Here is a 16592-nt window from a genome sequence, read left to right as displayed (position 1 = left end):
GGATTCCCTATCTCTCACACACTCGGCGATTCCATCTCTCTCACACACTCTGGGATTCCCTATCTCTAACACACACTTTGGGATTCCCTATCTCTCACACACACTCTGGGATTCCTCTCACTCACGCACACTCTGGGATTCCCTATCTCTCACACACACTCTGGGATTTACTAATCTCTCACACACACTCTGGGATTCCCTATCTCCCACACACACTCTGGGATTCCCTATCTCTCACACACACTCTGGGATTCTCTATCTCTCACACACACTCTGGGATACTCGATCTCTCACACACACTCTGGGATTCCCACTCTCACACACACTCTGGGATTGTCTGCGATTCCCACACACACACTCTGGGATTCCCTATCTCCCACACTCACTCTGGGATTCCCTATCTCACACAAACTCTGGGATTCCCTATCTCGCACACACACTGGGATTCCCTATCTCTCACACACACTCTGGGATTTCCTATCTCTCACACACTCTGGTATTCCCTATCACTCACACTCTCTGGAATTCCCTATCTCTCACACACACTCTGGGATTCCCTATCGCTGACACACACTGGTATTCCCTATCTCTCACACACACTCTGGTATTCCCTATCACTCGCACACACTCTGGTATTCCCTATATCTCGCACACACTCAGGGATTCCCTATCTCTCATACATACTCTGGGATTCTTTATCTTTCACACACACTCTGGGATTCCGTCTCTCTCACACACACTCTGGGATTCCCAATCTCTCTCACTCGTGCTGGCATTCTCTATCACTCTCACACACTCTGGGATTGTCAAGGATTCTATCACACACACTCTGGGATTCCCTATCTCTCTCACACACTCTGGGCTTCCCTATCTCTCACACACACTCTGGGATTCCCTATCTCTCACACACACTCTGGAATTCCCACCCTCACACACACTCTGGGGTTCCCTATCTGTCACTCACATTCTGGAATTCCCTATCTCTCACACACACTCAGGGATTCCCTATCTCTCACACACACTCTGGGATTCCGTATCTCTCTCACACACTCTGGGATTCCCTATCTCTCACACACACTCTGGGATTCCCTATCACACTCACACACTCTGGGATACCCTCTCTCTCACACACACTCTGGGATTCCGCATCTCTCACACACACTCTAGGATTCCCTATCTCTCACGCACACTCTAGAATTCCCTCTCACACACACACTCTGGGATTCCCTATCTCTCACACACACTGTGGGATTCCCTATCTCTCACACACACTCTGGGATTCCCACTCTCACACACACTCTGGGATTCCCTCTCTCACACACACTCTGGGATACCCAATCTCTCACACACACTCTGGGATTCCCTCTTTCTCACATGCTCTGGGATTCCCTATCTCTCACACACACTCTGAGATTCCCTAACTCTCACACACTCTGGGATTCCCTACCTCTCACACACACACTGGGCTTCCCACTCTCACACTCTCTGGGATTCCCTATCTCACAAACACTCTGGAATTCCCAATCTCTCACACACACTCTGGGACTCCCTCTCTCTCACACACACTCTGGAATTCCCGATCTCACACACACTCTGGGATTCCCTATCTCTCACACACACTCTGGGATTCCGTATCTCTCTCACACACTCTGGGATTCCCTATCTCTCACACACACTCTGGGATTCCCTATCACACTCACACACTCTGGGATACCCTCTCTCTCACACACACTCTGGGATTCCGCATCTCTCACACACACTCTGGGATTCCCTATCTCTCACGCACACTGTGGGATTCCCTATCTCTCACACACACTCTGGGATTCCCACTCTCACACACACTCTGGGTTTCCCTCTCTCACACACACTCTGGGATACCCAATCTCTCACACACACTCTGGGATTCCCTCTTTCTCACATGCTCTGGGATTCCCTATCTCTCACACACACTCTGAGATTCCCTAACTCTCACACACTCTGGGATTCCCTACCTCTCACACACACTCTGGGATTCCCTATCTCACAAACACTCTGGAATTCCCAATCTCTCACACACACTCTGGGACTCCCTCTCTCTCACACACACTCTGGAATTCCCGATATCTCACACACACTCTGGGATTCCCACTCTCACACACACTCTGGGATTCCCTCTCTCACACACACTCTGGGATACCCAATCTCTCACACACACTCTGGGATTCCCTCTTTCTCACATGCTCTGGGATTCCCTAACTCTCACACACTCTGGGATTCCCTACCTCTCACACACACTCTGGGATTCCCTATCTCACAAACACTCTGGGATTCCCAATCTCTCACACACACTCTGGGACTCCCTCTCTCTCACACACACTCTGGAATTCCCGATCTCACACACACTCTGGGATTCCCTATCTCTCACACACACTCTGGGATTCCCAATCTCTCACACACACTCTGGGATTCCCTATCTCACACACACTCTGAGATTCCCTAACTCTCACACACTCTGGGATTCCCTACCTCTCACACACACTCTGGGACTCCCTCTCTCTCACACACACTCTGGAATTCCCGATCTCACACACACTCTGGGATTCCCTATCTCTCACACACACTCTGGGATTCCCTATCTCTCACACACACTCTGGGATTCCCTCTCTCACACACACTCTGGTATTCCCTATCTCTCACAAACACTCTGGGACTCTCTGGGATTCTATCAAAAACACTCTGGTATTCCCTATCTCTCACAAACACTCTGGGATTTCCTATCTCTCACAAACACTCTGGGATTCCCTATCTCTCACAAACACTCTGGGATTCCCCCTCTCACACACACACTCTGGGATTCCCTCTCTCTTACACTCACTCTGGGATTGCCTATCTCTCTCACTCGTGCTGGGATTCCCTATCACTCACACACACTCTGGGATTCCCTCTCTCTCACACACACACTGGGATTCCCTATCTCTCACAGACACTCTGGGATTCCCTATCTCTCACACACACACTGGGATTCCCTATCTCTCACACACTCGGCGATTCCATCTCTCTCACACACTCTGGGATTCCCTATCTCTAACACACACTTTGGGATTCCCTATCTCTCACACACACTCTGGGATTCCTCTCACTCACGCACACTCTGGGATTCCCTATCTCTCACACACACTCTGGGATTTACTAATCTCTCACACACACTCTGGGATTCCCTATCTCCCACACACACTCTGGGATTCCCTATCTCTCACACACACTCTGGGATTCTCTATCTCTCACACACACTCTGGGATACTCGATCTCTCACACACACTCTGGGATTCCCACTCTCACACACACTCTGGGATTGTCTGCGATTCCCACACACACACTCTGGGATTCCCTATCTCCCACACTCACTCTGGGATTCCCTATCTCACACAAACTCTGGGATTCCCTATCTCGCACACACACTGGGATTCCCTATCTCTCACACACACTCTGGGATTTCCTATCTCTCACACACTCTGGTATTCCCTATCACTCACACTCTCTGGAATTCCCTATCTCTCACACACACTCTGGGATTCCCTATCGCTGACACACACTGGTATTCCCTATCTCTCACACACACTCTGGTATTCCCTATCACTCGCACACACTCTGGTATTCCCTATATCTCGCACACACTCAGGGATTCCCTATCTCTCATACATACTCTGGGATTCTTTATCTTTCACACACACTCTGGGATTCCGTCTCTCTCACACACACTCTGGGATTCCCAATCTCTCTCACTCGTGCTGGCATTCTCTATCACTCTCACACACTCTGGGATTGTCAAGGATTCTATCACACACACTCTGGGATTCCCTATCTCTCTCACACACTCTGGGCTTCCCTATCTCTCACACACACTCTGGGATTCCCTATCTCTCACACACACTCTGGAATTCCCACCCTCACACACACTCTGGGGTTCCCTATCTGTCACTCACATTCTGAAATTCCCTATCTCTCACAAACACTCTGGGATTCCCTATCTCTCACAAACACTCTGGGATTCCCCCTCTCACACACACACTCTGGGATTCCCTCTCTCTTACACTCACTCTGGGATTGCCTATCTCTCTCACTCGTGCTGGGATTCCCTATCACTCACACACACTCTGGGATTCCCTCTCTCTCACACACACACTGGGATTCCCTATCTCTCACAGACACTCTGGGATTCCCTATCTCTCACACACACACTGGGATTCCCTATCTCTCACACACTCGGCGATTCCATCTCTCTCACACACTCTGGGATTCCCTATCTCTAACACACACTTTGGGATTCCCTATCTCTCACACACACTCTGGGATTCCTCTCACTCACGCACACTCTGGGATTCCCTATCTCTCACACACACTCTGGGATTTACTAATCTCTCACACACACTCTGGGATTCCCTATCTCCCACACACACTCTGGGATTCCCTATCTCTCACACACACTCTGGGATTCTCTATCTCTCACACACACTCTGGGATACTCGATCTCTCACACACACTCTGGGATTCCCACTCTCACACACACTCTGGGATTGTCTGCGATTCCCACACACACACTCTGGGATTCCCTATCTCCCACACTCACTCTGGGATTCCCTATCTCACACAAACTCTGGGATTCCCTATCTCGCACACACACTGGGATTCCCTATCTCTCACACACACTCTGGGATTTCCTATCTCTCACACACTCTGGTATTCCCTATCACTCACACTCTCTGGAATTCCCTATCTCTCACACACACTCTGGGATTCCCTATCGCTGACACACACTGGTATTCCCTATCTCTCACACACACTCTGGTATTCCCTATCACTCGCACACACTCTGGTATTCCCTATATCTCGCACACACTCAGGGATTCCCTATCTCTCATACATACTCTGGGATTCTTTATCTTTCACACACACTCTGGGATTCCGTCTCTCTCACACACACTCTGGGATTCCCAATCTCTCTCACTCGTGCTGGCATTCTCTATCACTCTCACACACTCTGGGATTGTCAAGGATTCTATCACACACACTCTGGGATTCCCTATCTCTCTCACACACTCTGGGCTTCCCTATCTCTCACACACACTCTGGGATTCCCTATCTCTCACACACACTCTGGAATTCCCACCCTCACACACACTCTGGGGTTCCCTATCTGTCACTCACATTCTGAAATTCCCTATCTCTCACACACACTCAGGGATTCCCTATCTCTCACACACACTCTGGGATTCCGTATCTCTCTCACACACTCTGGGATTCCCTATCTCTCACACACACTCTGGGATTCCCTATCACACTCACACACTCTGGGATACCCTCTCTCTCACACACACTCTGGGATTCCGCAACTCTCACACACACTCTGGGATTCCCTATCTCTCACGCACACTCTAGAATTCCCTCTCACACACACACTCTGGGATTCCCTATCTCTCACACACACTGTGGGATTCCCTATCTCTCACACACACTCTGGGATACCCAATCTCTCACACACACTCTGGGATTCTCTCTTTCTCACATGCTCTGGGATTCCCTATCTCTCACACACACTCTGAGATTCCCTAACTCTCACACACTCTGGGATTCCCTACCTCTCACACATACACTGGGCTTCCCACTCTCACACTCTCTGGGATTCCCTATCTCACAAACACTCTGGAATTCCCAATCTCTCACACACACTCTGGGACTCCCTCTCTCTCACACACACTCTGGAATTCCCGATCTCACACACACTCTGGGATTCCCTATCTCTCACACACACTCTGGGATTCCCTCTCTCTCACACACACTCTGGGATTCCCTCTCTCACACACACTCTGGTATTCCCTATCTCTCACAAACACTCTGGGACTCTCTGGGATTCTATCAAAAACACTCTGGTATTCCCTATCTCTCACAAACACTCTGGGATTTCCTATCTCTCACAAACACTCTGGGATTCCCTATCTCTCACAAACACTCTGGGATTCCCCCTCTCACACACACACTCTGGGATTCCCTCTCTCTTACACACACTCTGGGATTGCCTATCTCTCTCACTCGTGCTGGGATTCCCTATCACTCTCACACACTCTGGGATTCCCTCTCTCTCACACACACACTGGGATTCCCTATCTCTCACACACTCGGCGATTCCATATCTCTCACACACTCAGGGATTCCCTATCTCTAACACACACTTTGGGATTCCCTCTCTCTCATACACACTCTGGGATTCCCTATCTCTCTCACACACTCTGGGATTCCTCATCTCTCACACACTCTCTGGGATTCCCTATCTCTCACACACACTCTGGGATTACATCTCTCACACACACTATGGAATTCCACATCTCTCGCACACACTCTGGGATTCCCTATCACTCTCACACAGACTCTGGGATTCTCTATCTCTCACACACACTCTGGGATTCCCTATCTCTCTCACACACACTCTGGGATTCCCTCTCTCACACAAACTCTGGGATTTCCTATCTAACACACACACTGGGATTCCCTATCTCTCACACACACTCTGGGATTCCGTCTCCCACACACACTCTGGGATTCCCTATCTCTCTCACACACACTCTGGGATTCCCTCTCTCACACAAACTCTGGGATTTCCTATCTAACACACACACTGGGATTCCCTACCTCTCACACACACTCTGGGACTCCCTCTCTCTCACACACACTCTGGAATTCCCGATCTCACACACACTCTGGGATTCCCTATCTCTCACACACACTCTGGGATTCCCTATCTCTCACACACACTCTGGGATTCCCTCTCTCACACACACTCTGGTATTCCCTATCTCTCACAAACACTCTGGGACTCTCTGGGATTCTATCAAAAACACTCTGGTATTCCCTATCTCTCACAAACACTCTGGGATTTCCTATCTCTCACAAACACTCTGGGATTCCCTATCTCTCACAAACACTCTGGGATTCCCCCTCTCACACACACACTCTGGGATTCCCTCTCTCTTACACACACTCTGGGATTGCCTATCTCTCTCACTCGTGCTGGGATTCCCTATCACTCACACACACTCTGGGATTCCGTCTCTCTCACACACACACTGGGATTCCCTATCTCTCACAGACACTCTGGGATTCCCTATCTCTCACACACACACTGGGATTCCCTATCTCTCACACACTCGGCGATTCCATCTCTCTCACACACTCTGGGATTCCCTATCTCTAACACACACTTTGGGATTCCCTATCTCTCACACACACTCTGGGATTCCTCTCACTCACGCACACTCTGGGATTCCCTATCTCTCACACACACTCTGGGATTTACTAATCTCTCACACACACTCTGGGATTCCCTATCTCCCACACACACTCTGGGATTCCCTATCTCTCACACACACTCTGGGATTCTCTATCTCTCACACACACTCTGGGATACTCGATCTCTCACACACACTCTGGGATTCCCACTCTCACACACACTCTGGGATTGTCTGCGATTCCCACACACACACTCTGGGATTCCCTATCTCCCACACTCACTCTGGGATTCCCTATCTCACACAAACTCTGGGATTCCCTATCTCGCACACACACTGGGATTCCCTATCTCTCACACACACTCTGGGATTTCCTATCTCTCACACACTCTGGTATTCCCTATCACTCACACTCTCTGGAATTCCCTATCTCTCACACACACTCTGGGATTCCCTATCGCTGACACACACTGGTATTCCCTATCTCTCACACACACTCTGGTATTCCCTATCACTCGCACACACTCTGGTATTCCCTATATCTCGCACACACTCAGGGATTCCCTATCTCTCATACATACTCTGGGATTCTTTATCTTTCACACACACTCTGGGATTCCGTCTCTCTCACACACACTCTGGGATTCCCAATCTCTCTCACTCGTGCTGGCATTCTCTATCACTCTCACACACTCTGGGATTGTCAAGGATTCTATCACACACACTCTGGGATTCCCTATCTCTCTCACACACTCTGGGCTTCCCTATCTCTCACACACACTCTGGGATTCCCTATCTCTCACACACACTCTGGAATTCCCACCCTCACACACACTCTGGGATTCCCTCTCTCTCACACACACTCTGGGATTCCGCATCTCTCACACACACTCTAGGATTCCCTATCTCTCACGCACACTCTAGAATTCCCTCTCACACACACACTCTGGGATTCCCTATCTCTCACACACACTGTGGGATTCCCTATCTCTCACACACACTCTGGGATTCCCACTCTCACACACACTCTGGGATTCCCTCTCTCACACACACTCTGGGATACCCAATCTCTCACACACACTCTGGGATTCCCTCTTTCTCACATGCTCTGGGATTCCCTATCTCTCACACACACTCTGAGATTCCCTAACTCTCACACACTCTGGGATTCCCTACCTCTCACACACACACTGGGCTTCCCACTCTCACACTCTCTGGGATTCCCTATCTCACAAACACTCTGGAATTCCCAATCTCTCACACACACTCTGGGACTCCCTCTCTCTCACACACACTCTGGAATTCCCGATCTCACACACACTCTGGGATTCCCTATCTCTCACACACACTCTGGGATTCCCTCTCTCTCACACACACTCTGGGATTCCCTCTCTCACACACACTCTGGTATTCCCTATCTCTCACAAACACTCTGGGACTCTCTGGGATTCTATCAAAAACACTCTGGTATTCCCTATCTCTCACAAACACTCTGGGATTTCCTATCTCTCACAAACACTCTGGGATTCCCTATCTCTCACAAACACTCTGGGATTCCCCCTCTCACACACACACTCTGGGATTCCCTCTCTCTTACACACACTCTGGGATTGCCTATCTCTCTCACTCGTGCTGGGATTCCCTATCTCTCACACACTCGGCGATTCCATATCTCTCACACACTCAGGAATTCCCTATCTCTAACACACACTTTGGGATTCCCTATCTCTCACACACACTCTGGGATTCCTCTCACTCACGCACACTCTGGGATTCCCTATCACTCACACACACTCTGGGATTTACTAATCTCTCACACACACTCTGGGATTCCCTATCTCCCACACACACTCTGGGATACTCGATCTCTCACACACACTCTGGGATTCCCACTCTCACACACACTCTGGGATTGTCTGCGATTACCACACACACACTCTGGGATTCCCTATCTCCCACACTCACTCTGGGATTCCCTATCTCACACAAACTCTGGGATTCCCTATCACACACACACACTCTGGGATACCGTCTCTCTCACACACACTCTGGGATTCCGCGTCTCTCACACACACTCTGGGATTCCCTATCTCTCACACACACTCTAGAATTCCCTCTCACACACACACTCTGGGATTCCCTATCTCTCACACTCACTCTGGGATTCCCTATCTCTCACACACACTCTGGAATTCCCTCTCACAAACACACTCTGGGATTCCCTCTCTCTCATACACACTCTGGGATTCCCTATCTCTCTCACACACTCTGGGATTCCTCATCTCTCACACACACTCTGGGATTCCCTATCTCTCACACACACTCTGGGATTACATCTCTCACACACACTATGGAATTCCACATCTCTCGCACACACTCTGGGATTCCCTATCTCTCTCACACAGACTCTGGGATTCTCTATCTCTCACACACACTCTGGGATTCCCTATCTCTCTCACACACACTCTGGGATTCCCTCTCTCACACAAACTCTGGGATTTCCTATCTAACACACACACTGGGATTCCCTATCTCTCACACACACTCTGGGATTCCGTCTCCCACACACACTCTGGGATTCCCTATCTCTCACACACACTCTGGGATTCCCTCTCTCACACACACGCTGGGATTCCCTGTGTCTCACACACACTCTGGGATTCCCTATCTCTCACACACTCTGGTATTCCCTATCACTCACACACACTCTGGGATTCCCTGTCTCTCACACACACTCTGGGATTCCCTATCTCTCACAAATTCTGGTATTCCCTATCTCTCACACAATCTCTGGGACACTCTGGGATTCTATCACACACACTCTGGGATTCCCTCTCTCACACACACTCTGGTATTCCCTATCTCTCGCACACACTCTGGTATTCCCTATCTCTCGCACACACTCTGGGATTCCCTATCTCTCACACACACTCTGGGATTCTCACTCTCACACACACTCTGCGATTCACTCTCTCACACACACTCTGGGATTCCCAATCTCTCACACACACTCAGGGATTCCCACTCTCTCACACACATTTTGGGATTCCGTATCTCTCACACACACCCTGGGATTCCCTATCTCTCACACACACTCTGGGATTCACTATCGCTGACACATTCTGGGATTTCCTATCTCACACACACTCTGCGATTCCCTCTCTAACACACACTCTGGGATTCCCAATCTCTCACACACACTCTGGGATTCCCTATCTCTCACACACACTCTGGGATGCCCTATCTCTCACACACTCGGCTATTCCATATCTCTCACACACTCTGGGATTCTCTATCTCTAACACACACTTTGGGATTCCCTATCTCTCACACACACTCCGGGATTCCCTATCTCTCATACACACTCAGGAATTTAGTAATCTCTCACACACACTCTGGGATTCCCTATCACCCACATACACTCTGGGATTCCCTCTCTCACACACACTCTGGGATTCCCACTCTCATACACACTCTGGGATTCACTATCTCTCACACACACTCTGGGACTATCTGGGATTCCCTATCTCTCACACACACTCTGGGATTCCCTATCTCTCACACACTCTGGAATTCTCTGGGATTCTCTCACACACACTCTGGGATTCCCTATCTCTCACACACACTCTGGAATTTCCTATCTCTCACACACTCTGGTATTCCCTATCACTCACACACACTCTGGGATTCCCTATCTCTCACACACACTCTGGGATTCCCTATCTCTCACACACACTCTGGGATTCTCTATCTCTCATACACTCTGTTATTCCCTATCTCTCACACTCACTCTGGGACTCTCTGGGATTCTATCACACACTCTCTGGGAATCCCTCTCACACACACACTCTGGTTTTCCCTATCTCTCGCAAACACTCTGCTTTTCCCTATCTCTCGCACACACTCTGGGATTCACTATCTCTCTCACACACACTATGGGATTCCCTATCTCTCGCACTCTCTGGGATTCCCTATCTCTCACACACACACTCTGGGATTCCCTATCTCTCACACACACTCTGGGATTCCCTATCTCTCACACACACTCTGGGATTCCCACTCACACACACACTCTGGGATTCCCTCTCTCACACACACTCTGGGATACCCAATCTCTCACACACACTCTGGGATTCCCTCTTTCTCACATACACTCTGGGATTCACTATCTCTCACACACACTCTGGGATTCCCTAACTCTCACACACTCTGGGATTCCCTACCTCTCACACACACACTGGGCTTCCCACTCTCACACACACTCTGGGATTCCCTATCTCACAAACACTCTGGGATTCCCAATCTCTCACACACACTCTGGGATTCCCTCTCCCTCACACACACTCTGGAATTCCCGATCTCACACACACTCTGGGATTCCCTATCTTTCACACACACTCTGGGACTCTCTGGGATTCTATCAAAAACACTCTGGTATTCCCTATCTCTCACAAACACTCTGGGATTCCCTATCTCTCACAAACACTCTGGGATTCCCTATCTCTCACAAACACTCTGGGATTCCCTCTCTCTCACACACACTCTGCGATTTCCTCTCTCTTACACACACTCTGGGATTCCCTATCTCTCTCACTCGTACTGGGATTCCCTATCTCTCACACACTCTGGGATTCCCTATCTCTCACACACACTCTGGGAATCCCTACCTCTCACACACACTCTGGGATTCCCACCCTCACACACACTCTGGGATTCCCTATCTCTCACACACACTCTGGAATTCGCTAACTCAGACACACTCTGGGATTCCCTATCTCTCACACACACGCTGGGATTCCCTCTCTCTCACACACACTCTGGGATTCCCTCTCTCTCACACACACTCTGGTATTCCCTATCTCTCACACACACTCTGGTATTCCCTATCTCTCACAAACACTCTGGGACTCTCTGGGATTCTATCAAAAACACTCTGGTATTCCCTATCTCTCACAAACACTCTGGGATTCCCTAACTCTCACAAACATTCTGGGACTCCCTCTCTGTCACACACACTCTGGGATTCCCTCTCTCTTACACACACTCTGGGATTCCCTAACTCTCTCACTCGTGCTGGGATTCCCTATCTCTCACACACACTCTGGGATTTCCACCCTCACACACACTCTGGGATTCCCTATCTCTCACACACAAGCTGGGATTCCGTATCTCTCTCACACACTCTGGGATTCCCTATCTCTCACACACACTCTCGGATACCCTATCTCTCACACACACTCTGGGATTCCCTATCTCTCACACACACTCTGGGATACCCTCACTCTCACACACACTCTGGGATTCCGCATCTCTCACACGCACTCTAGGATTCCCTATCTCACACACACATTCTAGAATTCCCTCTCACACACACACTCTGGGATTCCCTATCTCTCACACTCACTCTGGGATTCCCTATCTCTCACACACACTCTGGGATACCCTCACTCTCACACACACTCTGGGATTCCGCATCTTTCACATACACTCTGGGATTCCCTATCTCTCTCACACACTCTGGGCTTCCCTATCTCTCACACACACTCTGGGATTCCCTATCTCTCACACACACTCTGGAATTCCCACCCTCACACACACTCTGGGGTTCCCTATCTGTCACTCACATTCTGGAATTCCCTATCTCTCACACACACTCTGGGATTCCCTATCTCTCACACACACTCTGGGATACCCTCTCTCTCACACACACTCTGGGATTCCGCATCTCTCACACACACTCTGGGATACCCTATCTCTCACACAGACTCTAGAATTCCCTCTCACACACACACTCTGGGATTCCCTATCTCTCACACACACTGTGGGATTCCCTATCTCTCACACACACTCTGGAATTCTCTCTCACAAACACACTCTGGAAATCCCTCTCTCTCACACACACTCTGGGATTCCGCATCTCTCACACACACTTTTGGATTCCCTATCTCGCTCACACAATCTGGGATTCCTCATCTCTCACACACACTCTGGAATTCCCTGTCTCTCTCTCTCACTCTGGGATTCCCTATCTCTCACACACACTCTGGGATTCCATATCTCACACACACTATGGAATTCCACGTCTCTCAAACACACTCTGGGATTCCCTATCTCTCTCACACACACTCTGGGATTCCCTATCTCTCACACACACTCTGGGATTTCCTTTCTCTCACACACTCTGGTATTCCCTATCACTCACACTCTCTGGAATTCCCTACCTCTCACACACACTCTGGGATTCCCTATCTCTCACACACACTCTGGGATTCTCTATCTCTCACACACTCTGGGATTCCCTATCTCTCACACACACTCTGGGATTCCCTATCACACTCACACACTCTGGGATACCCTCTCTCTCACACACACTCTGGGATTCCGCATCTCTCACACACACTCTGGGATTCCCTATCTCTCACGCACACTGTGGGATTCCCTATCTCTCACACACACTCTGGGATTCCCACTCTCACACACACTCTGGGTTTCCCTCTCTCACACACACTCTGGGATACCCAATCTCTCACACACACTCTGGGATTCCCTCTTTCTCACATGCTCTGGGATTCCCTATCTCTCACACACACTCTGAGATTCCCTAACTCTCACACACTCTGGGATTCCCTACCTCTCACACACACTCTGGGATTCCCTATCTCACAAACACTCTGGAATTCCCAATCTCTCACACACACTCTGGGACTCCCTCTCTCTCACACACACTCTGGAATTCCCGATATCTCACACACACTCTGGGATTCCCACTCTCACACACACTCTGGGATTCCCTCTCTCACACACACTCTGGGATACCCAATCTCTCACACACACTCTGGGATTCCCTCTTTCTCACATGCTCTGGGATTCCCTATCTCTCACACACACTCTGAGATTCCCTAACTCTCACACACTCTGGGCTTCCCACTCTCACACACACTCTGGGATTCCCTATCTCACAAACACTCTGGAATTCCCAATCTCTCACACACACTCTGGGACTCCCTCTCTCTCACACACACTCTGGAATTCCCGATCTCACACACACTCTGGGATTCCCTATCTCTCACACACACTCTGGGATTCCCTCTCTCTCACACACACTCTGGGATTCCCTCTCTCACACACACTCTGGTATTCCCTATCTCTCACAAACACTCTGGGACTCTCTGGGATTCTATCAAAAACACTCTGGTATTCCCTATCTCTCACAAACACTCTGGGATTTCCTATCTCTCACAAACACTCGGGGATTCCCTATCTCTCACAAACACTCTGGGATTCCCCCTCTCACACACACACTCTGCGATTCCCTCTCTAACACACACTCTGGGATTCCCAATCTCTCACACACACTCTGGGATTCCCTATCTCTCACACACACTCTGGGATTCCCTATCTCTCACACACTCGGCTATTCCATATCTCTCACACACTCTGGGATTCTCTATCTCTAACACACACTTTGGGATTCCCTATCTCTCACACATACTCCGGGATTCCCTATCTCTCATACACACTCAGGAATTTAGTAATCTCTCACACACACTCTGGGATTCCCTATCACCCACACACACTCTGGGATTCCCTCTGTCACACACACTCTGGGATTCCGTATCTCACTCACACACTCTGGGATTCCCTATCTCTCACACACACTCTGGGATTCCCTATCACACTCACACACTCTGGGATACCCCCTCTCTCACACACACTCTGGGAATCCGCATCTCTCACACACACTCTGGGATTCCCTATCTCTCACACACACTCTAGAATTCCCTCTCACACACACACTCTGGAATTCCCTATCTCTCACACACACTGTGGGATTCCCTATCTCTCACACACACTCTGGGATTCCCACTCTCACACACACTCTGGGATTCCCTATCTCTCTCACACACACTCTGGGATACCCAATCTCTCACACACACTCTGGGATTCCCTCTTTCTCACATGCTCTGGGATTCCCTATCTCTCACACACACTCTGAGATTCCCTAACTCTCACACACTCTGGGATTCCCTACCTCTAACACACACTCTGGGACTCCCTCTCTCTCACACACACTCTGGAATTCCCGATCTCACACACACTCTGGGATTCCCTATCTCTCACACACACTCTGGGATTCCCTATCTCTCACAAACACTCTGGGACTCTCTGGGATTCTATCAAAAACACTCTGGTATTCCCTATCTCTCACAAACACTCTGGGATTTCCTATCTCTCACAAACACTCTGGGATTCCCTATCTCTCACAAACACTCTGGGATTCCCCCTCTCACACACACACTCTGGGATTCCCTCTCTCTTACACACACTCTGGGATTGCCTATCTCTCTCACTCGTGCTGGGATTCCCTATCACTCACACACACTCTGGGATTCCCTCTCTCTCACACACACACTGGGATTCCCTATCTCTCACAGACACTCTGGGATTCCCTATCTCTCACACACACACTGGGATTCCCTATCTCTCACACAGTCGGCGATTCCATCTCTCTCACACACTCTGGGATTCCCTATCTCTAACACACACTTTGGGATTCCCTATCTCTCACACACACTCTGGGATTCCTCTCACTCACGCACACTCTGGGATTCCCTATCTCTCACACACACTCTGGGATTTACTAATCTCTCACACACACTCTGGGATTCCCTATCACCCACACACACTCTGGGATTCCCTATCTCTCACACATACTCTGGGATTCTCTATCTCTCACACACACTCTGGGATACTCGATCTCTCACACACACTCTGGGATTCCCACTCTCACACACACTCTGGGATTGTCTGCGATTCCCACACACACACTCTGGGATTCCCTATCTCCCACACTCACTCTGGGATTCCCTATCTCACACAAACTCTGGGATTCCCTATCTCGCACACACACTGGGATTCCCTATCTCTCACACACACTCTGGGATTTCCTATCTCTCACACACTCTGGTATTCCCTATCACTCACACTCTCTGGAATTCCCTATCTCTCACACACACTCTGGGATTCCCTATCGCTGACACACACTGGTATTCCCTATCTCTCACACACACTCTGGTATTCCCTATCACTCGCACACACTCTGGTATTCCCTATATCTCGCACACACTCAGGGATTCCCTATCTCTCATACATACTCTGGGATTCTTTATCTTTCACACACACTCTGGGATTCCGTCTCTCTCACACACACTCTGGGATTCCCTATCTCTCTCACTCGTGCTGGCATTCTCTATCACTCTCACACACTCTGGGATTGTCAAGGATTCTATCACACACACTCTGGGATTCCCTATCTCTCTCACACACTCTGGG

This window comes from Chiloscyllium plagiosum, unplaced genomic scaffold, assembly GCF_037043375.1.
Source record: "Chiloscyllium plagiosum isolate Xiang-an unplaced genomic scaffold, Cpla_swu_hap1 HiC_scaffold_53Y, whole genome shotgun sequence".
NCBI classification, from domain to species: Eukaryota; Metazoa; Chordata; class Chondrichthyes; order Orectolobiformes; family Hemiscylliidae; genus Chiloscyllium; species Chiloscyllium plagiosum.
Note: the sequence above shows the minus strand (reverse complement) of the source record.